This window comes from Bombina bombina, chromosome 6 (assembly GCF_027579735.1).
Source record: "Bombina bombina isolate aBomBom1 chromosome 6, aBomBom1.pri, whole genome shotgun sequence".
Taxonomy (NCBI): domain Eukaryota; kingdom Metazoa; phylum Chordata; class Amphibia; order Anura; family Bombinatoridae; genus Bombina; species Bombina bombina.
The window spans coordinates 767,544,411-767,571,947 of record NC_069504.1 but is presented as its reverse complement, the minus strand read 5'-3'; positions in this window follow the sequence as shown (position 1 = coordinate 767,571,947).

The window sequence follows — 27,537 nt, the reverse complement described above, 5'->3', positions numbered from 1 at the left end:
TCAATGGGGTGAGAGAGGACAAAGTGCAAATTGCAAGGTGTTCATTACATGAGCTTGTAGTCCACATACAACATTGTTATTTTATCTGTTCTAAATTTACAATGTTTTAATACATTTTACTGTAAACAAAACCATGAAAATAAATTCTCAATATACCCTAGCTATCAATACTTTGGTAAAAAAAAAGAATACATTTTTTTAAAAAGTGAATGTAAATATAAAAATGGAAAAATTATATATAAAAGTAATTCTTCAATTTTTCCTATCCAGTGTTGTTTAGAAAATTTTGACTTTTAGTTTTTATTGATTGCCAATAGCATTAAAATGTTTGTGCATCGGATTAGTTAACGTCATCAGGCCTCTCCGTGTGAAAATTTGTTTAAAATTCATCCAAAAAATGTAAATGCTTTATATTGAAAATATATCTTGAATAAAGTGAATTCTATTTGTCTTTTCAAATTAAGATGTCAAAATTTGGAATATTATGATATACATTTATTGCAACTGTTGTAGGTAGTTAAAAGCTGGTAGTTTTCTCAGTTTACATTTTCATATTTAAAAATCAAACATGCAGATCTTATGAAATACAGAAATAATATTCTATTGGGATTAACATTTAACTATGGGATTTTATATATATAATATATTTACTTTTAATTACAATGTATATTGTGCATGCAGCCCTTAACCATTGTAAGACTGTGTACAGGAACATATTGCTTGGCAGTGCTACATTATTCCAGAAATTAGATTTTGATTGTTTTTGATCTATCTTAATGCTGTAGCCTGAATTTAATACTTGGTTTTTAATTTCAATTCATTATAAATGCCCTCTTATTTTTTGGATAAAAATGTAGCATTATTACATTAGTAGCAAAATAGTTTTCCAAAAATAAAATATATACTTATTTCTCTTGTAAGGTGTATCCAGTCCACGGATCATCCATTACTTGTGGGATATTCTCATTCCCAACAGGAAGTTGCAAGAGGACACCCACAGCAGAGCTGTCATATAGCTCCTCCCCTAACTGCCATACCCAGTCATTCTCTTGCAACTCTCAACAAGCATGGAGGTAGTAAGAGAGAGTGGTGAAAAATAGTTCGTTTTTTTCTTCAATCAAAAGTTTATTATTTTTAAATAGTACCGGAGTTGTTTTATTTTAGCCCAGGCAGTAAATAGAAGAAGAATCTGCCTGAGTTTTCTATGATCTTAGGAGGTTGTAACTAAGATCCATTGCTGTTCTCACATATGTCTGAGGAGAGAGGTAACTTCAGCGGGAGAATGGCGTGCAGTTTACTCTGCTATGAGGTATATGCAGTTAAAAACATTTCTAGAGATGGAAAGAGCTAGAAAATGCTGCTGATACCAGATTTATGTAAGTTAAGCCTGAATACAGTGATTTAATAGCGACTGGTATCATGCTTACTCTCAGGGGTAATACCCTTATAATATTGCAATATAAAACGTTTGCTGGCATGTTTCATCGTTTTTATATATGCTTTGGTGATAAAACTTTATTGGGGCCTAGTTTTTTCCACATGGCTGGCTTAAATTTTGCCTAGAAACAGTTTCCTGAGGCTTTCCACTGTTGTAGTATGAGTGGGAGGGGCCTATTTTAGCGCTTTTTTTGCGCAGTTAAAATTAAAAAATGTGACATCCAGCTTCCCTCAGGAGTCCCCTGTATGCTGTAGGACATCTCTAAAGGGCTCAAAGGCTTTCCAAAGTCGTTTATTAGGGAAGGTAGGGCCACAGCAGGCTGTGGCAGTTGGTTGTGACTGTTAAAAAACGTCTATATAGTTTTTTTGATCCGTTTTTTGAACTAAGGGGTTAATCATCCATTTGCAAGTGGGTGCAATGCTCTGTTAACTTATTACATACACTGTAAAAATTTCGTTTGATTTACTGCCTTTTTTCACTGTTTTGCAAATTTTGACAAAATTTGTTTCTCTTAAAGGCACAGTACCGTTTTTTATATTTGCTTGTTAACTTGATTTAAAGTGTTTTCCAAGCTTGCTAGTCTCATTGCTAGTCTGTACAAACATGTCTGACATAGAGGAAACTCCTTGTTCATTATGTTTAAAAGCCATGGTGGAACCCCCTCTTAGAATATGTACCAAATGTACTGATTTCACTTTAAGCAATAAAGATCATATTTTGTCTTTAAAAAATTTATCACCAGAGGAATCTGACGAGGGGGAAGTTATGCCGACTAACTCTCCCCACTTGTCAGATCCTTTGACTCCCGCTCAAGGGACTCACGCTCAAATGGCGCCAAGTACATCTAGGGTGCCCATAGCGATTACTTCACAAGACATGGCGGCAGTCATTGATAATACACTGTCAGCGGTATTAGCCAGACTACCTGAATTTAGAGGTAAGCGAGATAGCTCAGGGGTTAGACGAAATGCAGAGCATACTGACGCTTTAAGAACCATGTCTGATACTGCCTCACAATATGCAGAAGCTAAGGAAGGAGAGCTTCAGTCTGTGGGGGATGTTTCTGACTCAGGGAAGATGATGCAACCTGATTCTGATATTTCTACATTTAAATTTAAGCTTGAACACCTCCGCGTGTTGCTCAGGGAGGTTTTAGCTGCTCTGAATGACTGTGATACAATTGCAATGCCAGATAAATTGTGTAGACTGGATAAATACTATGCAGTGCCGGTGTGTACTGATGTTTTTCCAATACCTAAAAGGTTTACAGAAATTATTAATAAGGAATGGGATAGACCAGGTGTGCCGTTCTCTCCCCCTCCTATTTTTAGAAAAATGTTTCCAATAGACGCCACTACACGGTACTTATGGCAGACAGTCCCTAAGGTGGAGGGAGCAGTTTCTACTCTAGCAAAGCGTACTACTATCCCTGTCGAGGACAGTTGTGCTTTTTTAGATCCAATGGATAAAAAATTAGAAGGTTACCTTAAGAAAATGTTTATTCAACAAGGTTTTATCCTACAGCCCCTTGCATGCATTGCACCTGTCACTGCTGCTGCAGCGTTCTGGTTTGAGTCTCTGGAAGAGGCTTTACAGGTAGCAACTCTATTGGATGACATACTTTGCAAGCTTAGAGCACTTAAGCTAGCCAAATCTTTTGTTTCTGATGCCATTGTTCATTTGACTAAACTAACGGCTAAGAATTCTGGTTTTGCTATACAGGCGCGCAGGGCGCTATGGCTTAAATCATGGTCAGCTGACGTGACTTCAAAATCTAAGCTGCTTAACATTCCCTTCAAGGGGCAGACCCTATTCGGGCCTGGTTTGAAGGAGATTATTGCTGATATCACTGGAGGAAAAGGTCATGCCCTTCCTCAGGACAGGTCCAAATCGAGGGCCAAACAGTCTAATTTTCGTGCCTTTCGAAACTTCAAGGCAGGTGCGGCATCAACTTCCTCTAATGCAAAACAAGAGGGAACTTTTGCTCAGTCCAAGACGGTCTGGAGGCCAAACCAGACCTGGAACAAAGGTAAACAGGCCAAAAAGCCTGCTGCTGCCTCTAAGATAGCATGAAGGAACGGCCCCCTATCCGGTAACGGATCTAGAAGGGGGCAGACTTTCGCTCTTCGCCCAGGTGTTGGCAAGATATGTCCAGGATCCCTGGGCGTTGGAAATTATATCCCAGGGATATCTTCTGGACTTCAAAGCTTCCCCCCCAAAAGGGAGATTTCACCTTTCACAATTATCTGCAAACCAGATAAAGAGAGAGGCATTCTTACACTGTGTACAAGACCTCCTAGTTATGGGAGTGATCCATCCAGTTCCAAAGGAGGAACAGGGACAGGGTTTTTACTCAAATCTGTTTGTGGTTCCCAAAAAAGAGGGAACTTTCAGACCAATTTTGGATCTAAAGATCTTAAACAAATTCCTCAGAGTTCCATCATTCAAGATGGAGACTATTCGTACCATCCTACCTATGATCCAGGAGGGTCAATACATGACTACAGTGGATTTAAAGGATGCTTATCTTCACATTCCGATACACAAAGATCATCATCGGTTTCTCAGGTTTGCCTTTCTAGACAGGCATTACCAGTTTGTAGCTCTTCCCTTTGGGCTAGCTACAGCCCCAAGAATCTTTACGAAGGTTCTAGGGTCGCTTCTGGCGGTCTTAAGGCCGCGGGGCATAGCAGTGGCCCCTTATTTAGATGACATCCTGATACAGGCGTCAAATTTCCAAATGGCCAAGTCTCATACGGATGTAGTACTGGGATTTCTGAGGTTGCATGGGTGGAAAGTGGACGAGGAAAAGAGTTCTCTATCCCCACTCACAAGAGTTTCCTTCCTAGGGACTCTAATAGATTCTGTAGAAAAGAAAATTTACCTGACGGAGTCCAGGTTATCAAAGCTTCTAAATTCCTGCCGTGTCCTTCATTCCATTCTGCGCCCTTCGGTGGCTCAGTGCATGGAAGTAATCGGCTTAATGGTAGCGGCAATGGACATAGTGCCGTTTGCACGCTTACATCTCAGACCGCTACAACTATACATGCTCAGTCAGTGGAACAGGGATTACACAGATTTGTCCCCTCTACTAAATCTGGATCAAGAGACCAGGGATTCTCTTCTCTGGTGGCTATCTCAGGTCCATCTGTCCAAAGGTATGACCTTTCGCAGGCCAGATTGGACAATAGTAACAACAGATGCCAGCCTTTTAGGTTGGGGTACAGTCTGGAACTCCCTGAAGGTCCAGGGATCGTGGACTCAGGAGGAGACACTCCTTCCAATAAATATTCTGGAACTAAGAGCGATTTTCAATGCTCTTCAGGCTTGGCCTCAGTTAGCAACTCTGAGGTACATCAGATTTCAGTCGGACAACATCACGACTGTGGCTTACATCAACCATCAAGGGGGAACAAGAAGTTCCCTAGCGATGTTAGAAGTTTCAAAAATAATTTGCTGGGCAGAGATACACTCCTGCCACCTATCAGCTATCCATATCCCAGGTGTAGAGAACTGGGAGGCGGATTTTCTAAGTCGTCAGACTTTTCATCCGGGGGAGTGGGAACTCCATCCGGAGGTGTTTGCCCAGTTGATTCATCGTTGGGGCAAACCAGAACTGGATCTCATGGCGTCTCGCCAGAACGCCAAGCTTCCTTGTTACGGATCCAGGTCCAGGGATCCCAAGGCGACGCTGATAGATGCTCTAGCAGCGCCCTGGTTTTTCAACCTGGCTTATGTGTTTCCACCGTTTCCTCTGCTCCCTCGACTGATTGCCAAGATCAAGCAGGAGAGAGCATTGATGATTTAGATAGCGCCTGCGTGGCCACGCAGGACCTGGTATGCAAACCTAGTGAAAGTGAAAAAGGTTTGTCAGCCAGTTCTTTAAAGGGACAGATTTCTGCTCTGTCTATTCTTTTGCACAAGCGTCTGGCAGATGTTCCAGACGTTCAGGCATTTTGCCAGGCTTTAGTTAGAATCAAGCCTGTGTTTAAACCTGTTGCTCCGCCATGGAGCTTAAATTTGGTTCTTAAGGTTCTTCAAGGAGTTCCGTTTGAACCTCTTCATTCCATAGATATCAAACTTTTATCTTGGAAAGTTCTTTTTTGGTAGCTATTTCCTTGGCTCGTAGAGTCTCCGAGTTATCTGCCTTACATTGTGACTCTCCTTATCTGATTTGCCATGCGGATAAGGTAGTTCTGCGTACCAAACCTGGGTTTTTACCTAAGGTGGTATCTGACAGGAATATCAATCAAGAGATTGTTGTTCCATCCTTGTGTCCTAATCCTTCTTCAAAGAAGGAACGTCTATTACACAATCTGGACGTGGTTCGAGCTTTAAAGTTTTACTTACAAGCTACTAAAGATTTTCGTCAAACATCTGCTTTGTTTGTTGTCTACTCTGGACAGAGGAGAGGTCAAAAGGCTTCGGCAACCTCTCTTTCTTTTTGGCTAAGAAGCATAATCCTCTTAGCCTATGAGACTGCTGGACAGCAGCCTCCTGAAAGGATTACAGCTCATTCTACTAGAGCTGTGGCTTCCACTTGGGCCTTTAAAAATGAGGCTTCTGTTGAACAGATTTGCAAGGCAGCGACTTGGTCTTCGCTTCATACTTTTTCAAAATTCTACAAATTTGATACTTTTGCTTCTTCGGAGGCTATTTTTGGGAGAAAGGTCTTACAGGCAGTGGTACTTCCTTTTAAGTATCTGCCTTGTCCCTCCCTTTATCCGTGTACTTTAGCTTTGGTATTGGTATCCCACAAGTAATGGATGATCCGTGGACTGGATACACCTTACAAGAGAAAACACAATTTATGCTTACCTGATAAATTTATTTCTCTTGTGGTGTATCCAGTTCACGGCCCGCCCTGTCATTTTAAGGCAGGTAAGTTTTAAATTTAAAACTACAGTCAGCACTGCACCCTATAGTTTCTCCTTTCTCGGCTTGTTTTCGGTCGAATGACTGGATATGGCAGTTAGGGGAGGAGCTATATGACAGCTCTGCTGTGGGTGTCCTCTTGCGACTTCCTGTTGGGAATGAGAATATCCCACAAGTAATGGATGATCCGTGGACTGGATACACCACAAGAGAAATAAATTTATCAGGTAAGCATAAATTGTGTTATTTTTGGTGGATTAATTAATTATTTTACTGTTAATGCTTCTATTGATAAAATATTTTTTTTATCCATTGAGTCATTGTGATTTGAGTTATAGGGGCAAATTTATTAAAGCAGTAGCAAATCATGTCCTCTTGACCTCGCTGTTGGCATTTATCATTGCACAAGCATTTCAGGTGATTTGCCTGTGCAATGCCGCCCCCTGCTCACTGGTGGCCAATCGTGCGCTAGCAGGGGCCGTCAATCATCTCAATCAGATTGGCTCTCAATGATTTCTGTCTGCCACCTAAAAGATGGCGGATACGTTAAGGAGCAGCGGTCTTATGACCACTGCTTCTTAACTTCCATTTCAGGTGGAGCTGGAACAATGGGGCTCTAAAGCAGCATCAGATGCTTGTTAAATGGAGCCCATGGACTTGGTTATTACAGAGACATATTAAAATTATTAGTGTATTTTGTTTAAATATTGTAATTAAAATGAACTTGCACTCTTTGTATTTAAAAAAATTCTAAGATTTCAGAACTTAAATAAAACTTTATAGTCATCTGAAAAAAGAAAAAAGTGCCATAGAATCAATACATGGTGTAGGCCTGATAAGGCTAAGTAATCAGATGCAAAACAATCAGCATATCTATGATAGTAACTAAAGAAGGTTTTGTTCATAGTAGAAATAATCTTTACGTGCTTTAGTACAAACAGATACTAAGCAACAAATAATCAAACTTAGATTAATAACAATGTTGTAATAAATTACAAAAGAAGAGCGTCATGCCATATAGCGCCTAACTTGGATGTGTCTGTAGACTTGGAGCTTGACTACCCTACGTTTCTCGTACATGGGAGCTTGACTTAATTTGGAGTTTCTAGCAGGGGAGCTTATTTCATTACCAATCTAGGAATGATATTCCACCTTTCATTACCACAGATTACTTACCTTATCGGAGAATCATAAAGCATGATGGAGAAAATAACTGTAAAAGAAAAGGGGACATCTGATTAAGCCATCAGATGAGCTGAATCAACCCTATAGATCAGTGGGTTGAGAGACAACACCGCATTAAAGGTGGAAAGAGTTCATTACATGAGCTTGTAGTCCACATACAACATTGTTATTTAATCTGTTCCAAATTTACAATATTTTGATACATTTTACTATGAACAAAACCATGAAAGACAATTCTCAATAAACCCTAGCTATCAATACATTCATAAAAAGATATAAAAAAAATTTAAAAAAAAAAATGCAATTCTAAAAAATTAAAAATTATATATAAATGTAAAGCTTCAATTTTCTTATCCAGGGTTCTTTAGAAGATTTTTAACTTTTAATCAGTTTTTTTGATTGCTAATAGCACTGAAATGTTTGTGCATCTGATTAGTTAACGTCATCAGGCCTCTCCGTGTGAAAATTGGTTTAAAATGATTCCAAATAATTTCAATGTTTTACATTGAAAAAATGGGGCCTATGAGCTTGATGCCCCGTGTTTTTGTTGAGCCTTCATGCTCGCCAGAAACACAAGTTATGAAGCAGCGGTCTAAAGACCGCTGCTCCATAACCTGTCCGCCTGTTTTGAGGCGGCGGACAGACATCGTCAGAAATCAACCCAATCCAATACGATCAGGATGATTGACACCCCTGCCAGCGGCCGCGAATCTGCAGGGATCGGTATTGCACTAGCAGTTCACCATAACTGCTGGTGCAATGATAAATGCAGAGAGCGTATGCGGTCTGCATTTATCGATGTGCAGCGGACATGTCCCTGGAGAATAACATAAATAAGAAATTGTATGGGAATGTGTGTGTGTGTGTGTATATATATATATATATATACAGCAACAAACGAAAGCACTCTCAGGACTTGTTAGTAGTGGGTCATAAACTAATGTTTATTGACGTTTCGGGGTTCGCACAGACCCCTTCATCACATATATATATGTGTGTGTGTTTGTAATATATATATATATCTATACCATAATTACATTTGTCATGTCCGTCGCCATAGGCAGTTGCACACGCATCCTCAATGCAATGTTGGCAGCGCGAGGCAGCCAAAAGAATTCACCTGGATGCAACAAAGCTGAATCCAAGTAAATTCAGAAAATGGCAGGGTGGTGAAAGAATACACCACCCTGCCATTTTCGGAATCCACCGGGATGCAGCAAAGGCAAATGGAGCATTACAAAAAAAAAAAAAAACACTGCCCGCACGAAGTATAACAAAAAAAAAAACAAACCTCCCACACGAAGTATGAAAACATACACCGCAAACCCACACATTGCAAAATAATAAAGTAATTAACCCCTTAATCCCTTAACCGTCAACCACCCACATCGCAATAAACCTAATTACCATATTAACCCATAAACCGCAAAACTCCCACATCGCAAAAAACAAATTACCCTATTAACCCCTATACCGCAAACCCCCCACATCGCAATACACATAATGAACCTATTAACCTTTAAACCGCAAAACCCCCTCATCGCAATAAACATAATTAACCTATTAACCCCTTAACCGCAAAACCCACACATCGCAATTAACCTATTTACCCTATTAACCCCTAAACCGCAAAAACCCCACATCACAATAAACCTAATTAACGTGTTAACCCCTTAAACTGCCAAAACCCACAACACAAGTAACTAATTAAATTACTAAGCCCCCTAACCTAACACCCCCTAAATTAACACAAATTAACTAAAAAATACTTAAGTTCCAAAAAAAGAAGAAGCTAAGATTACAAAAAATAAAAAAAGCTACCATTAAAGAAAATAAAAAAACAAATTACCAAAGTTTACAAAATTAAACCTAATCCCTATGAAAATAAAAAAGCCCCCCTAAATAAAAACACCCCTACTCTAAGATTAAACTACCAGTAGCCCTTAAAAGGGCTTTTTGCAGGGCATTGCCCCAAGATAAACAGCTCTTTTGCATTAAAAATACACAAAGCCCCCCCTAACAGTAAAACCCCACACCCACCCACCAAACCCCCCAAAATAAAAAAACTAACACTAAAAAACCTAAAGTACCTATTGCCCTGAGAGAGCAAAAGAGAGGGGGAGAGAGAGCAAAAGAGAGGGGGAGAGAGAGCAAAAGAGAGGGGAGGGAGAGATCTAAAGAGAGGGGAGGGAGAGAGCTAAAGAGAGGGGAGAGAGCAAAAGAGAGGGGAGAGAGAGAGCAAAAGAGAGGGAGAGAGAGAGCAAAAGAGAGGGGAGAGAGAGAACAAAAGAGAGGGGAGAGAGAGAGTAAAAGAGAGGGGGAGAGAGAGCACAAAAGAGAGGGAGAGAGAGCACAAAAGAGAGGGGAGAGAGAAAGCAAAAGAGAGGGGAGAGAGAGAGCAAAAGAGAGGGGGAGAGCAAAAGAGAGGGGGGGAGAGATAGAGCAAAATAGAGGGGGAGAGAGAGCAAAAGAGAGGGGCAAGAGAGAGCAAAAGAGAGGTGGGAGGGAGAGCAAGAGTGAGGGCGGGGAAGAAAGCAAAAGGGGCGGTGAAAGAATCCTACCTGGATGGATTCTTTCACCACCCTGCTTTTTTTTCGGAATCCACCTGGATGCAGCAGGGCAGGGTTGTCTGAAAATGGCAGGGTGGTTCGGTGGTTCCGTCACCACAATAGACTGCCCTCTGGGCAGGCTTTCCCTCTAGCATATATATAAATTCATTTCAGACATACAGGCATATGCATATCTAATGCTAATAGGGTATATATATATATATATATATATATATATGTATATATATATATATATATATATATATATATAAATTTCAATTAAATAACCCATTTAACTGTTGACCCAATGTTCCATTATAATTATAAGATCAATAAGTGTGTGAAATAATCATTTTATACAATATCTTAGAAATAAACAACTGAAGTATAGAGAAATAAAGAGTTTATTTTATCTAAAATAAACTTCTCACACATGGCTGTGCCCCCAATAGTTGATCTTGAATAATGCAGCCAAATATATATGTAACCTTAAGGAAATTAAGTAACCCCCAGGAGGGCAAAGCAGTGACCAATAAGAGCTGTCGCTCACACCTTAAATGTTTTCACTGGATGATTAAAAAGGAGGGAGGAGCTAAGTTAGCAGACAAAAAATCTCTACACTTTGAAAAAGAAAAAAACCTTTTTGAGAGAGAACCACTTTAGAAGAGAGAACTGGCTAAGCTGTTGAGGGCGTTTGTGATACCGGTTTTCCTTTTTCTATATTGTGGAATACTCTCCTGTATGACAGTGAAACTTTTGGGGTGAAGACAAATCTCAAATTCCAGCTGCCTACCTGGTTAACTAAATACATTTTTTGGCCTTAAGGATAAACTCGCACAGGTCCAACAGACACAGGAATCTTGTGTTCCTGTTCCTATTTGTATAATATAGAATTTTCATTTTTAAGAACTTTAATAAAAAAGTATAGTTCATTGAAAATTAAAAAAAACAAAAAAACAATGAATCAATATAGCGCATGGTGTGGGCTTGATTAGGATAACACATTATATGCACAATAATCATCATATCTATAGCAGTAACTAAAAAAGTTTTGTTCATAGCATAAATTTCTTTATCTGACTTAGTACAAAAAGATACTTAGCAACAAATAATCAAACTTAGATTAATAACAATGTTGTAATAAATTACAATAGAAGAGCGTCATGCAATATGGCGCCTAACTTGGATGTGTCTGCAGACTTGGAGCTTGACTACCCTACGTTTCTCGTACATTGGAGCTTGACTTAATTTGGAGTTTCTAGCAGGGGAGCTTATTTCATTACCAATCTAGGAATGATATTCCACCTTTCATTACCACGGATTACTTACCTTATCGGAGAATCAGATAGCATGATGGAGAAAATAACTGTAAAAGGAAAGGGGACATCTGATTAAGCCATCAGATGAGCTGAATCAACCCTATAGATCAGTGGGGTGAGAGACAACACCCCATTAAAGGTGGAAAGAGTTCATTACATGAGCTTGTAGTCCACATACAACATTGTTATTTAATCTGTTCCAAATTTACAATATTTTAAAACATTTTACTATGAACAAAACCATGAAAGACAATTCTCAATAAACCCTAGCTATCAATACATTCATAAAAAGATTATTTTAAAAAAAAGAGAATGTAATTCTAAAAATTTAAAAATTATACATAAAAGTAAATGTTCAATTTTCTTATCCAGGGTTCTTTAGAAGAATTTAACTTTTAATCAGTTTTTTGATTGCTAATAGCACTGAAATGTTTGTGCATCTGATTAGTTAACGTCATCAGGCCTCTCCGTGAGAAAATTGGTTTAAAATGATTCCAAATAATTTCAATGTTTTACATTGAAAATATGGGGCCTATTTATCAAGCTCTGTATGGAGCTTGATGCTCCGTGTTTCTGGTGAGCCCTGGATGCAACGAAGCTGCATCCAGGTGAATTCAGAAAATGGCAGGGTTTTGAAAGAATCCACCACCCCGCCATTTTCGGAATCCACCAGGATGGAGAAGGCAAACGGAGTATTACAAAAAAAAAAAAAACACCGCCCGCACGAAGTATAATAATAAAAAAAAAAAAAAACGAACCTCCCACACGAAGTATTAACACATACACCGCAAACCCACATATCGCAAAATAATAAAGTAATTAACCTCTTAATCCCTTAACCGTCAACCACCCACATCGCAATAAACCTAATTACCCTATTAAACCCTAAACCGCAAACCCCCCACATCGCAATAAACCTATTTACCCTATTAACCCCTAAACCGCAAACCCCCACATCGCAATAAACATAATTAACCTATTATCCCCTAAACCGCAAAACCCACACATCGCAATAAACCTAATTACCCTATTAACCCCTAAACCGCAAAAAACCCTCATTGCAATAAACATAATTAACCTGTTAACCCCTTAAACTGCCAAAACCCACAAAGCAAATAACTAATTAAATTACTAAGCCCCCTTACCTAACACCCCCTAACATAACACCCCCTAAATTAAAACAAATTAACTAAAAAATACTAAAGTTACAAAAAAAAAGAAGCTAAGATTACAAAAAATAAAAGAGTCTAACATTACAGAAAATAAAAAAACAAATTACCAAAGTTTAGAAAATTAAACCTAATCCTTATGAAAATAAAAAGCCCCCCTTAAAAAAACACCCCCTACTCTAAGTATAAACTACCAGTAGCCCTTAAAAGGGCTTTTTGCAGGGCATTGCCCCAAGATAAACAGCTCTTTTACATTAAAAATGTCCCCCAAAACAGTAAAAACGAACCCCCCCCAAAAAAAATAACACTAAAAAACCTAAACTACCTATTGCCATGAGAGAGAAAAAGAGAAGAGGGAGAGAGAGCAAAAGAGAGGGGGAGAGAGAGCAAAAGAGAGGGGGAGAGTGAGCAAAATAGAGGGGGGAGAGAGCTAAAGAGAGGGGAGGGAGCGAGCTAAAGAGAGGGGAAAGAGAGAGCAAAAGAGACGGGAGAGAGAGAGAGCAAAAGAGAGGGGAGAGAGAGCAAAAGAGAGGGGATAGAGAGAGCAAAAGAGAGGGGGAGAGAGAGCAAAAGAGAGGGGGAGAGAGAGCACAAAAGAGAGGGGAGAGAGAGAGCAAAAGAGAGGGGAGAGAGAGAGCAAAAGAGAGGGGAGAGAGAGTAAAAGAGAGGTGGAGAGCAAAAGAGAGGGGGGAGCGAGCAAAAGAGAGGGGGAGAGAGAGCAAAAGAGAAAGGAGAGAGAGCAAATGAAAGGGGAGAGAGAGAGCAAATGAGAGGGGGGAGAGAGAGCAAAAGAGAGTAGGGAAAGAGAGCAAAAGAGAGGGGGAGAGAGAGTAAAACAGAGGGGGAGAGAGAGCAAAAGAGAGGGGGGAGAGAGCTAAAGCGGGGGGAGGGAGAGAGCTAAAGAGAGGGGAGAGAGAGAGCAAAAGAGAGGGGAGAGAGAGAAAAAGAGAGGGAGAGAGAGAACAAAAGAGAGAGGAGAGAGATAGCAAAAGAGATGGTGGAGAGAGAGAGCAAAAGATGGGGGGAGAGAGAAAGCAAAAGAGAGGGAGAGAGAGCACAAAAGAGAGGGGAGAGAGAGAGAGCAGAAGAGAGGGGAGAGAGAGAGAGCAAAAGAGAGGGGAGAGAGAGAGCAAAAGAGAGGGGGAGAGCAAAAGAGAGAGGGAGAGAGAGCAAAAGAAAGGGGGAGAGAGAGCAAAAGAGAGCGGGAAGAGAGAATAAGAGAGAGGGGGAAGAGAGCAAAAGGGGTGGTGAAAGAATCCACCTAGATGGATTCTTTCACCACCCTGCTTTTTTCGGAATCCACCTGGATGCAGCATAAGCTGCATCCAGGTGGATTCCGAAAATGGCAGGGTGGTTTCGTCACCATAATAGACTGCCCTTCCGAAAATGGCAGGGTGGTTCGATGATTCCGTCACCACAATAGACTGCCCTCTGGGCAGGCTTTCCCACTTAATTTCAGACATACAGGCATATGCATATCTAATGTTAATAGGATATATTTATATATATTCATTTCAATTAAATAACCCATTTAACTGTTGACCCAATGTTCCATTACAATTATAAGATCAATAAGTGTGTGAAATAATCATTTTATAAAATATCTTAGAAATAAACAACTGAAGTATAGAGAAATAAAGAGTTTATTTTATCTAAAATAAACTTCTCACACACGGCTGTGCCCCCAATGGTTGATCTTGAATAATGCAGCCAAATATATATAACCTTAAGGAAATTAAGTAACCCCAGGAGGGCAAAGCAGTGACCAATGAGAGCTGTCGCTCACACCTTAAATGTTTTCACTGGATGATTAAAAAGGAGGGAGGAGCTAAATTAGCAGACAAAAAATCTCTACACTTTGAAAAAAGAAAAAAACCCTTTTTGAGAGAGAAACACTTTAGAAGAGAGAGCTGGCTAAGCTGTTGAGGGCGTTTGTGATACCGGTTTTCCTTTTTCTTCTATAAAGGTAAGACGAGTCCACGGATTCATCCTTTACTTGTGGGATATTATCCTCCTGCTAACAGGAAGTGGCAAAGAGCACCACAGCAGAGCTGTCTATATAGCTCCTCCCTTAGCTCCACCCCCCAGTCATTCTCTTTGCCTACTCTAAGTACTAGGAACGGTAAAGTGAAAGAGGTGATAAAATATTAGTTTTTAATTTCTTCAAGCAAGAGTTTGTTATTTTAAATGGTACAGGTGTGTACTATGTACTCTCAGGCAGCAGATGGATGAAGACTGCTGCCTGGAGGATGATGATCTTAGCATTTGTAACTAAGATCCATTGCTGTTCCCACAGAGGCTGAGGAGTACAGGAAACTTCAGTGTGAGGAACGTTTTTATGCTATATAGCAGTGAGGTATGTTCAGTCATATTTTTCTGGAGAGACTGTGTATTTCAGAAAGGCTGACATTATACCCAGGAGGGTAAGGGTAAGCAGTAATCCTAGAGCTAAAAGAAGGGCATTACTTAGCTTGCATATGGGGCCAATTACAAATATGGTTGACACTAAATTGCAAATGTTTGTGAGCAAATGTTTTTTGACTTGGGAGTGCTTTAACGTTTTTGTGGGCAATAATGTTTTGGGCAGCTTTATTAAGGGCACACATGGCTTAACTTTTGGGTCTCAGAACCCACATGGCTAGTTATAACCGCTCTGGTGGCTGTGGAGACATTGAGTGAGATGGGCGGGGCCTATTTTCGAGCCTCAGATGCGCAGTTAGTTTGATCAGCAAGCTCTGAGGGCCCTGGTGTATGTTTTGGGCCAAATCGAAGATTTTACCCCACATTTTCGATCCCTGAGGGCAGGTAAGGCCACAGCACGGCTGTGGCAAGGTGTTGAGAGTTTTTTTTTTCTGGATCTGGGCCTATTTTCGATCTGGTTTGCAAATTAAGGGGTTAATTGTTAAAATGTTTTGTTGTGCAATCTTAACTACCTATATTGTGTCTACATACAAAATTTTGAAAAATTTGGTGCATGTTTAGGCTGTTTTGCAGAACGTGTATGCTTTTTTTCTCTTAAAGGCGCAGTACCGTTTTTTAAGATTGTTATTTTTTTCACTAAATAAAGTGTTTTCATGCTTGTTTGTAGTCATTACTAGCCTATTCAACATGTCTGACATTGAGGAAAGTCAATGTTCAATATGTTTAGAAGCCATTGTGGAACCTCCACTTAGAATGTGTCCCTCATGCACTGAAAGGTCAATAAATTGTAAAGAACATATTTTAACTACTAAAAGTATGTCACAGGATGATTCTCAGTCAGAAGAGAATCAGGTTTTTCCATCTAATTCTCCCCAAGTGTCACAACCATTAACGCACGCACAAGCGACGCCAAGTACTTCTAGTGCGTCTAATTATTTCACCCTGCAAGATATGGCCGCAGTTATGAATTACTACCCTCACAGAGGTTTTATCTAAGCTGCCTGGGTTGCAGGGGAAGCGCAATAGGTCTGGTGTGAGAACAAACGCTGAGCCCTCTGACGCTTTATTAGCCATATCCGATGTACCCTCACAATGTTCTGAAGTGAGGGATTTGCTGGCTGAGGGAGAGATTTCTGATTCAGGAAATATGTTCCCTCAGACAGATTCAGATATGACGGCTTTTAAATTTAAATTAGAACACCTCCGCTTATTGCTCAGGGAGGTTTTAGCAACTCTGGATGATTGTGACCCTACTGTAGTTCCAGAGAAATTGTGTAAAATGGACAGATTCCTAGAGGTTCTTGTCTACACTGATGTTTTTCCAGTCCCTAAGAGGATTTCGAAAATTGTTACTAAGGAGTGGGATAGACCAGGTATTCCGTTCGCTCCCCCTCCTACTTTTAAGAAAATGTTTCCCATATCTGACGCCGTGCGGGACTCGTGGCAGACGGTCCCTAAGGAGGAGGGAGCTATTTCTACCCTGGCTAAGCATACAACTATACCTATCGAGGACAGTTGTGCTTTCAAAGATCCTATGGATAAAAAATTAGATGGTCTTCTGAAGAAAATATTTGTTTACCAAGGTTTTCTTCTCCAACCTATAGTGTGCATTGTTCCTGTAACTACTGCAGCGTCCTTTTTGGTTTGAGGCTCTGGAAGAGGCTCTTCAGGTTGAGACCCCATTAGATGATATTCTGGATAGAATTAGGGCTTTCAAGCTAGCTAATTCTTTCATTACAGATGCCGCTTTTCAATTGGCTAAATTAGCGGCGAAGAATTCAGGTTTTGCCATTTTAACGCATGGAGCGTTATGGCTTAAGTCCTGGTCTGCTGATGTGTCATCAAAAGCTAAGCTTTTAGCCATCCCTTACCCATTCAAGGGTAAGACCCTATTCGGGCCTGAACGGGCCTGAACTGAAAGAGATAATTTCAGACATCACTGGAGGGAAAGGCCATGCCCTTCCTCAGGATAAGACGAATAAGATGAGGACCAAACAAAATAATTTTCGTTCCTTTTGGAACTTCAAAGGTGGTCCCTCTATCTCTTCCCCTGCCGCAAAGCAAGAGGGAAATTTTGCTCAATCCAAGTCAGTCTGGAGACCTAACCAGACTTGGAACAAGGGTAAACAGGCCAAGAAGCCTGCTGCTGCCACCAAGACAGCATGAAGAGGTAGCCCCCGATCCGGGACCAGATCTAGTAGGGGGCAGACTTTCTCTCTTCGCTCAGGCTTGGGCAAGAGACGTTCAGGACTCCTGGGCTTTAGAAATAGTAACCCAGGGGTATCTTCTAGATTTCAAAGAATCTCCCCCAAGGGGGAGATTCCATCTTTCTCAATTGTCTATAAACCAGAGAAAAAGAGAGCCATTCTTACACTGTGTAGAAGACCTATATACCATGGGAATGATCAGCCCAGTTCCAAAAACAGAACAGGGGCAAGGGTTCTACTCCAATCTGTTTGTGGTTCCCAAAAAAGAGGGAACCTTCAGACCAATTTTGGATCTCAAGATCCTAAACAAATTCCTCAGAGTCCCATCCTTCAAGATGGAGACCATTCGGACTATTTTGCCAGTGATCCAGGAGGGTTAATATATGACCACCGTGTACTTAAAGTATGCGTATCTACATATTCCTATCCACAAAGATCATCACCAGTTCCTCAGGTTCGCCTTTCTGGACAAGCATTACCAGTTTGTGGCTCTTCCCTTCGGGTTGGCAACAGCTCCCAGAATTTTTACAAAGGTGCTAGGGTCCCTTCTGGCAGTTCTAAGGCCGCGGGGCATAGCTGTGGTGCCTTATCTGGACAATATCTTAATCCAGGCTTCAACTTTCCAACTAGCCAAGTCTCACACGGACATCGTGGTGGCTTTTCTAAGATCTCACGGGTGGAAGGTGAACGTACAAAAGAGTTCACTTATCCCTCTCACAAGAGTTCCTTTTCCTGATAAATTCGGTGGACATGAAAAATTTTCTGACGGAGGTCAGGAAATCAAAAATTTTATCCATCTGCCGAGCTCTTCATTCCATTCCTCGCCCTTCAGTGGCTCAGTGTATGGAAGTAATTGGCTTAATGGTAGCGGCAATGGACATAGTTCCGTTTGCTCGCTTGCATCTCAGACCACTGCAACTTTGCATGCTCAAACAGTGGAATGGGGATTCTGCAGATTTATCTCCTCAGATACATCTGGACCAAGAGACCAGAGACTCTCTTCTTTGGTGGTTGTCACAGGATCATCTGTCCACGGGAATGTGTTTCCGCAGGCCAGCGTGGGTCATAGTGACGGCGGACGCCAGCCTATTGTGCTGGGGTGCAGTCTGGAATTCCCTGAAAGCACAGGGATTGTGGACTCAGGAGGAGGCTCTCCTCCTGAAAAATATTCTAGAACTGAGAGCGATATTCAACGCACTTCAGGCGTGGCCTCAGCTGGCGTCGGCCAGATTCATAAGATTCCAGTCAGACAATATCACGACTGTAGCATATATCAATCATCAGGGGGGAACAAAGAGTTCCCTAGCGATGATAGAGGTTACCAAAATAATTCAATGGGCAGAGACTCACTCTTGCCATCTATCAGCAATCTATATCCCAGGAGTGGAGAACTGGGAAGCGGATTTTCTAAGTTGTCAGACTTTTCATCCGGGGGAGTGGGAACTCCATCCGGAGGTGTTTGCTCAATTGATTCAGCAATGGGGCACACCAGAATTGGATCTGATGGCGTCTCGTCAGAATGCCAAACTTCCTCGATACGGGTCCAGGTCAAGGGATCCTCAGGCAGTACTGATAGATGCTCTAGCAGTACCCTGGTCGTTCAACCTGGCTTATGTGTTTCCACCATTTCCTCTCCTTCCTCGTTTGATTGCCAGAATCAAATAGGAGAGAGCTTCGGTGATTTTGATAGCACCTGCGTGGCCACGCAGGACTTGGTATGCAGACCTGGTGGACATGTCATCTCTTCCACCATGGACTCTGCCACTGAGACAGGACCTTCTGATTCAAGGTCCGTTCCAGCATCCAAATCTAGTTTCTCTGCGACCGACTGCTTGGAGATTGAACGCTTGATCTTATCCAAGCGGGGGTTCTCTGAGTCGGTCATAGATACCTTTATTCAGGAAAATTTATCATAAGATATGGCGTAAATATCTTTATTGGTGCAAATCCAAAGACTACTCATGGAGTAAGATCAGGATTCCTAGGATTTTGTCCTTTCTCCAAGAAGGATTGGAGAAGGGGCTATCAGCTAGTTCCTTAAAGGGACATATATCTGCTTTATCAATTCTACTGCACAAACATCTGGCAGATGTTCCAGACGTTCAGTCGTTCTGTCAGGCTTTAGTTAGAATCAAGCCTGTGTTTAAACCTGTTGCTTCGCCATGGAGTTTGAATTTAGTTCTTAAGATTCTTCAAGGGGTTCCATTTGAACCTATGCATTCCATAGATATTAAGCTTCTATCTTGGAAAGTTCTGTTTTTAGTTGCTATCTCTTCGGCTCGAAGAGTTTCTGAACTATCTGCATTGCAATGCGACTCGCCTTATCTTGTTTTCCATGCTGATAAGGTGGTTTTGCGTACCAAACCTGGATTCCTTCCTAAGGTTGTTACTAATAAGAATATTAATCAGGAAATTGTTGTTCCTTCTCTGTTTCCTAATCCTTCCTCCAAGAAGGACCGTCAATTGCACAACTTGGACGTGGTTCGTGCTTTAAAGTTTTACTTGCAAGCGACCAACGATTTCCGTCAAACATCTTCTTTGTTTGTTGTCTATTCTGGAAAACGTAGAGGTCAAAAAGCTACGGCTGCCTCTCTTGCCTTTTGGCTGAAAAGCATCATCCGTTTGGCATACAAGACTGCTGGACAGCAGCCTCCTGAAAGAATTACAGCTCACTCTACTAGAGCGGTGGTCTCCACATGGGCTTTTAAAAATGATGCTTCTGTTGAACAGATTTGTAAGTTTGCGATTTTACAAATTTGATACCTTTTCTTCTTCGGAGGCTATTTTTGGGAGAAACGTTCTTCAAGCAGTGGTGCCTTCTGTTTAACCATCTGTCTTGTCCCTCCCATTCATCCATGTCCTGTAGCTTTGGTATTGTATCCCACAAGTAAAGGATGAATCCGTGGACTCGTCTTACCTTTATAGAAGAAAAGTAAATTTATGCTTACCTGATAAATTAATTTCTTCTATGGTAAGACGAGTCTATGGCCCGCCCTGTCATTTTAAGACAGATTATATTTTTTTGATTTACACTTCAGTCACCTCTGCACCTTGTAGTTTCTCCTTTTCCTTCCTGTACCTTCGGTTGAATGACTGGGGGGTGGAGCTAAGGGAGGAGCTATATAGACAGCTCTGCTGTGGTACTCTTTGCCACTTCCTGTTAGCAGGAGGATACTATCCCACAAGTAAAGGATGAATCCGTGGACTCGTCTTACCATAGAAGAAATTAATTTATCAGGTAAGCATAAATTTACTTTTTCTATATTGTGGAATACTCTCCTGACAGTGAAACTTTTGGGGTGAAGACAAATCTCAAATTCCAGCTGCCTACCTGGTTAACTAAATTAACTTTTTGGCCTTAAAGATAAACTCGCACAGATCCAACAGACACAGGAATCTTGTGTTCCTGTTCCTATTTGTATAATATAGAATTTTAATTTTTAAGAACTTTAATAAAAAAGTATAGTTCATTGAAATTTTTTTTAAAAAAGAAACCAATGAATCAATATAGCGCATGGTGTGGGCTTGATTAGGATAACACATTATATGCACAATAATCATCATATCTATAACAGTAACTAAAAAAGTTTTGTTCATAGCATAAATTTCTTTATCTTCGTTAGTACAAAAAGATACTTAGCAACAAATAATCAAACTTAGATTAATAACAATGTTGTAATAAATTACAAAAGAAGAGCGTCATGCAATATAGCGCCTAACTTGGATGTGTTTGCAGACTTGGAGCTTGACTACCCTACGTTTCTCGTACATTGGAGCTTGACTTAATTTGGAGTTTCTAGCAGGGGAGCTTATTTCATTACCAATCTAGGAATGATATTACACCTTTCATTACCACGGATTACTTATCTTATCGGAGAATCATAAAGCATGATGGAGAAAATAACTGTAAAAGAAAAGGGGACATCTGATTAAGCCATCAGATGAGCTGAATAAACCCTATAGATCAGTGGGGTGAGAGACAACACCCCATTAAAGGTGGAAAGAGTTCATTACATGAGCTTGTAGTCCACATACAACATTGTTATTTAATCTGTTCCAAATTTACAATATTTTAATACATTTTACTATGAACAAAACCATGAAAGACAATTCTCAATAAACCCTAGCTATCAATACATTCATAAAAAGATATGTTTTTAAAAAAATAATCTTCTTTAGAAGACTTTAACTTTTAATCAGTTTTTTTTTATTGCTAATATCACTGAAATGTTTGTGCATCTGATTAGTTAACGTCATCAGGCCTCTCCATGTGAAAATTGGTTTAAAATGATTCCAAATAATTTCAATGTTTTACATTGAAAATATGGGGCCTATTTATCAAGCTCGGTATGGAGCTTGATGCTCCGTGTTTCTGGTCTAAAGACCGCTGCTCCATAACCTGTCCGCCTGCTCTGAGGCGGCGGACAGACATTGTCAGAAATCAACCCAATCAAATACGATCCGGGTGATTGACACCCCTGCTAGCGGCCAATTGGCCGCAAATCTGCAAGGGGCGGTAATGCACCAGCAGTTCACCAGAACTGCTGGTGCAATGATAAATGCAGAGAGCGTATGCTGTTGGCATTTATCGATGTGCAGCGGACATGTCCCTGGAGAATAACATAAATAAGAAATTGTATGGGAATGTGTGTGTGTATATATATATATATATATATATACCGAGATCAAAAGAAAAGGCACTCCATAAATAATAGCAGCTCCCAGGGTGCACTTCAAAGAATATCAAAAATCTACAGCATAAAAAAGGCACTCACTGGTTAGGTAAAACATAACATTTAATTAGTTACATTTAAAAAACATGACGTTTCGGAAGCATTTCGCCCCCTTTATCAAATGTATGATACAGCTTGAAAGTGTTACAAAAGCAGTATATCCCCTTATTAATCCCATCACCTTATATACACATGTGTTGTTCCATTAGACGCCGAGCCACGAGTGCGGCCCGTGTACCATGCCAGGCGGAAGTGACGTCATCAGCGTGAATTATGCTCAGACGTCCGTTGCCTAGGGGATATACAGACGCGGTGAAAACGGCCAATAGCATGGCCCAGATACCTGTTAGTAAACAAAAACATAACAATCAGTTTAGGTGCCGCATTAAATCTGTATATACCCGGTGGCGCATAATGGATACAAACATTAAAAACATATATGATTTACAATTTAAAACAGATCCATCGATCCAACTATACAAATGGAGGACAGAAACAGGATATGAATAGTTTGACGTGTACTCTATCATCAAATAACAATTATTGCTGGAATTAAGGCTAGCATGTCTAATATAGCATATACAACATATTCAGCTATCAGACAATAAATATGCATAGCTGCTTCACTAGTACACATCCACTATAGTCATGTATCCCAGAGTATGGCAGAAACCCTGATACCAGAGGACATGTATCAGAGACCTATAAGACATATCAATTTGAGGCATACAATAGGCACGGTTATAGGCATCAGGTCATTGTCAGAAGTCCAAAGTCACATTAGTGGGACATTTAAGAATCCATATAAAATGGTGAAAAGTCCAGCATGGTGTTCAACCCCTTCGGTGCCAGGGTATCCAGCATGTAAATCCACCTGGTCTCCAGTCTGAGCAGTCGATTGCCCCTATTGCCCCCCCTTGTCAATGGTGGCACATGGTCTATAAGCATAGTTCTAAGACTTGAGACACTATGCTTGCAACGGGCAAAGTGGCGCGCTACTGGCTGATCGGAGTTACCCTTATCGAGGGCATCTCTAATCGCACAGCGGTGATTGGCCATCCGTTCCCGAAAAGTAGTGACCGTTTTGCCTATATAAACAAGGGAGCATGGGCAAATCAACATGTAAATTACATAGGTGCTCATACACGACAGTCTATAGTTGATTTTATATCGCTTGTTGGTGTGTGGGTGTTGGAATGTTTCTCCTTTCAGCATGCTGTCACAGGTTACACAGTCCCCACATTTAAAGCAACCCTTCTTATTTGATTTCAACCAGGTGGTCCCTTCATAACACCTAATGGGGTCAGTTTTAACCAATAGGTCTCTCAGATTCTTTGCTCGACGATACACAACCCTAGGGGGCTGTTTATGCAAGAATGGTAATGTTTTGTCGGTGTTAATCAAGTCCCAGTGTTTGGAAACCATATTTTTTACATCTTGGTGCATAGGATCAAAGGTGGTGATAAAATTGAGACTCTCATCTGGTATGGTATTGTTCTTCATGGTGACTACTGCACCCTCTGAGCGTTTCACCACTTTCTCCTTAATCTCCTTAACCAGCTCATCATCATATCCACGTGCAATTAGCTTATTTGACATCTCGTCCAATTGTGTCTCTCTATAACATGCCTCGGTATTGTTACGTAGGACTCGAGTGAGCTGAGAGGCGATTATCCCATTTTTTTGATGTGTTGGGTGATAGCTATGAGCTTCCAATAGGGAGTTTCTGTCCGTAGGCTTGGTATATAAAGATGTACCAAATCTACAGACCCCTTCACTGATCACTTTGAAGATGTTGAGGTCCAAAAAATGGACCAAATCAACATCATATTCCATTTTAAATTTGATTGGAAGTGTCAAGCTATTTAGTCCATCAACCCAAGATCTCAAACTGTCAGCAGTGCCCCGCCAGATAAGAAAAACATCATCAATATATCTGGTGTAATATGCCACCTCTACCATGTCCTGGGGTCGCATAACAAACCGTTCGTACCAGGACATGTAAAGGTTGGCATATGTAGGGGCCATATTAGACCCCATAGCGGTCCCTGAGATCTGCAGGTAAAAATCCTTTTCGAATTTAAAATAGTTTTTCTCCAAACAAATTTGTAAGGGTTCCAAAAGAAACTCAATGGGGGGGCCATCATAATGCTGGGATCCCACCACCATAGACCTGACAGCCTGCACACCTCCCACATGAGGAATGGAGGTATACAGACTGTCAACATCCATGGTAACCAGGATGTCGCCAACCTGTAACTGATCAAATGTGGTGAGAAATTTTATGAGACTAGGTGAGTCTTTCAAATATGCAAAAGTATCCTTTACCACTGGCTGTAAGTGATGATCAATGTATTTAGCAATATTTGAAAACAATGAACCCCTAGCAGAAACAATTGGTCTGCCAGGGGGATTAATTAGTGTCTTATGAACCTTGGGCAACAAATACAGAACTGGTGTTATTGGAAAATCAACCGTAAGGAATGCTACTTCATTCTCATTCAGAATGCAGGCTTCACCTGCAGATCTCAGGGACTGATCAACTAGTTTTTTAAACATTATGGTAGGATTACCTCTAAGGCGTGTGTATACATTCTCGTCAGCAAGTTGGCGTTTAGCTTCTTGACGGTAATCGTCATAATTCATAATGACGATTCCGCCGCCTTTATCCGCAGGACGTATGATGATAGTTTGATCATCACTGAGGTCCTTGATAGCCCTGAATTCTTTAGGTGTCAAATTGGGAAAGTGGGATTTGTCATTATCCTTATCGATATCATGGCAAATCATACGGGTATATCCTTTAATAGAAGAGTGTGTGGTGGCAGGTTCAAAAGTGGATCTAGGTCTAAACGTATGTTCAATGGAATTGTCCTGTACTCTATCTTTGAAAAAATCTTTCAATTTCAACTTTCTCTGTAGATTGTGAACATCAACAATCTTATGAAATTTGTCATGGTTAGGAGTTGGTATGAAGGACAGACCACGATTAAGTACACTATGTTCAATCTCAGTGAGATGCCTATCACTGAGGTTGAACACAATGTCTATTTCCTCTTGTAATTTCGCTTTTTTGTTGTACCCACCCCTTCTGATATGGGGTCTCTTATTTCTCTGTCTACATTTGGCATCAGTGGTGGTTTTGCGGCTGCTCTGGTCATAACCCCAGAAAAAGAAGCCGTATTAGACTTGGGGGCCTGTGTGATGCTTACATCATCAACTGCATCCCCTTCTGAGGAGTCCCCACCACTGGTGTCAATAGTACCAGCGATATTTTTTGGTTTAATATATCTGCGTCTAGTTCTAGGTGCGTCCTGATCCTTGCCATAGAGCCATCTATAGACCCGTTTTTCTCTGTAATCACACTCCACAGAAGCCAGTTTTCTATTTTTAAAGGAAATAAGGTCATTCTTATATTTTTTGACTTGTGTATCCAGCTTGGTGACCCAATCCTGAGTTTTGTCATCAACCATGGTCTCATAACCACGAGATTCAATAATCTCAATCTCTACTTTCATTTTGTTCTCTAACCTGGTCACCTCTTCAATAACTAATAAAACCAAATCGTATGAACATTTATTGAGTATTGAGCACCATTTGCGACAGAACTCAGGATTGGATCGCCCAATAGTGGGAATATTTTTAACCCTAAAACCTCTGGGGATCTGTTTACCTCTATAGTAGTTAGATAAGTACACTGCATGTAAGTGGAAGTCAATCTCCCTTTTTTTTAAATTAAGTAGTTTATGGTACACATTAATGGGGGTGTCACCCCTCAACTCACTCAGGTCCGTTGTAATCAGGATTCTATTGGCATCTTCATCTGTGTAGGTGAGGATGTCTGTATTCACATCATCACCACCATTGGTCGTTGAATTGGTATCTTGTATAGCTGCCAACTCAGGTATGTCCTCCATATTGCCCCTTGTTAAATGGGACAAAAGATATCACAGTAAAAACAATTAGTGAGACAAGGTAAAATCCGTTTTGTAAAATCCAAGTTGAAAGCAATCTCTATACAAAGAAGCAAATCCAGTAATAGGAGGTAGGGTGCACAGTCCATAAATATATAAACCGAGATCAAAAGAAAAGGCACTCCATAAATAATAGCAGCTCCCAGGGTGCACTTCAAAGAATATCAAAAATCTCCAGCATAAAAAAGGCACTCACTGGTTAGGTAAAACATAACATTTAATTAGTTACATTTAAAAAACATGACGTTTCGGAAGGATTTCGCCCCCTTTATCAAATGTATGATACAGCTTGAAAGTGTTACAAAAGCAGTATATCCCCTTATTAATCCCATCACCTTATATACACATGTGTTGTTCCATTAGACGCCGAGCCACGAGTGCGGCCCGTGTACCATGCCAGGCGGAAGTGACGTCATCAGCGTGAATTACGCTCAGACGTCCGTTGCCTAGGGGATATACAGACGCGGTGAAAACGGCCAATAGCATGGCCCAGATACCTGTTAGTAAACAAAAACATAACAATCAGTTTAGGTGCCGCATTAAATCTGTATATACCCGGTGGCGCATAATGGATACAAACATTAAAAACATATATGATTTACAATTTAAAACAGATCCATCGATCCAACTATACAAATGGAGGACAGAAACAGGATATGAATAGTTTGACGTGTACTCTATCATCAAATAACAATTATTGCTGGAATTAAGGCTAGCATGTCTAATATAGCATATACAACATATTCAGCTATCAGACAATAAATATGCATAGCTGCTTCACTAGTACACATCCACTATAGTCATGTGGGGACTGTGTAACCTGTGACAGCATGCTGAAAGGAGAAACATTCCAACACCCACACACCAACAAGCGATATAAAATCAACTATAGACTGTCGTGTATGAGCACCTATGTAATTTACATGTTGATTTGCCCATGCTCCCTTGTTTATATAGGCAAAACGGTCACTACTTTTCGGGAACGGATGGCCAATCACCGCTGTGCGATTAGAGATGCCCTCGATAAGGGTAACTCCGATCAGCCAGTAGCGCGCCACTTTGCCCGTTGCAAGCATAGTGTCTCAAGTCTTAGAACTATGCTTATAGACCATGTGCCACCATTGACAAGGGGGGGCAATAGGGGCAATCGACTGCTCAGACTGGAGACCAGGTGGATTTACATGCTGGATACCCTGGCACCGAAGGGGTTGAACACCATGCTGGACTTTTCACCATTTTATATGGATTCTTAAATGTCCCACTAATGTGACTTTGGACTTCTGACAATGACCTGATGCCTATAACCGTGCCTATTGTATGCCTCAAATTGATATGTCTTATAGGTCTCTGATACATGTCCTCTGGTATCAGGGTTTCTGCCATACTCTGGGATACATGACTATAGTGGATGTGTACTAGTGAAGCAGCTATGCATATTTATTGTCTGATAGCTGAATATGTTGTATATGCTATATTAGACATGCTAGCCTTAATTCCAGCAATAATTGTTATTTGATGATAGAGTACACGTCAAACTATTCATATCCTGTTTCTGTCCTCCATTTGTATAGTTGGATCGATGGATCTGTTTTAAATTGTAAATCCTACCTGGTTAACTAAATACATTTTTTGGCCTTAAGGATAAACTCGCACAGGTCCAACAGACA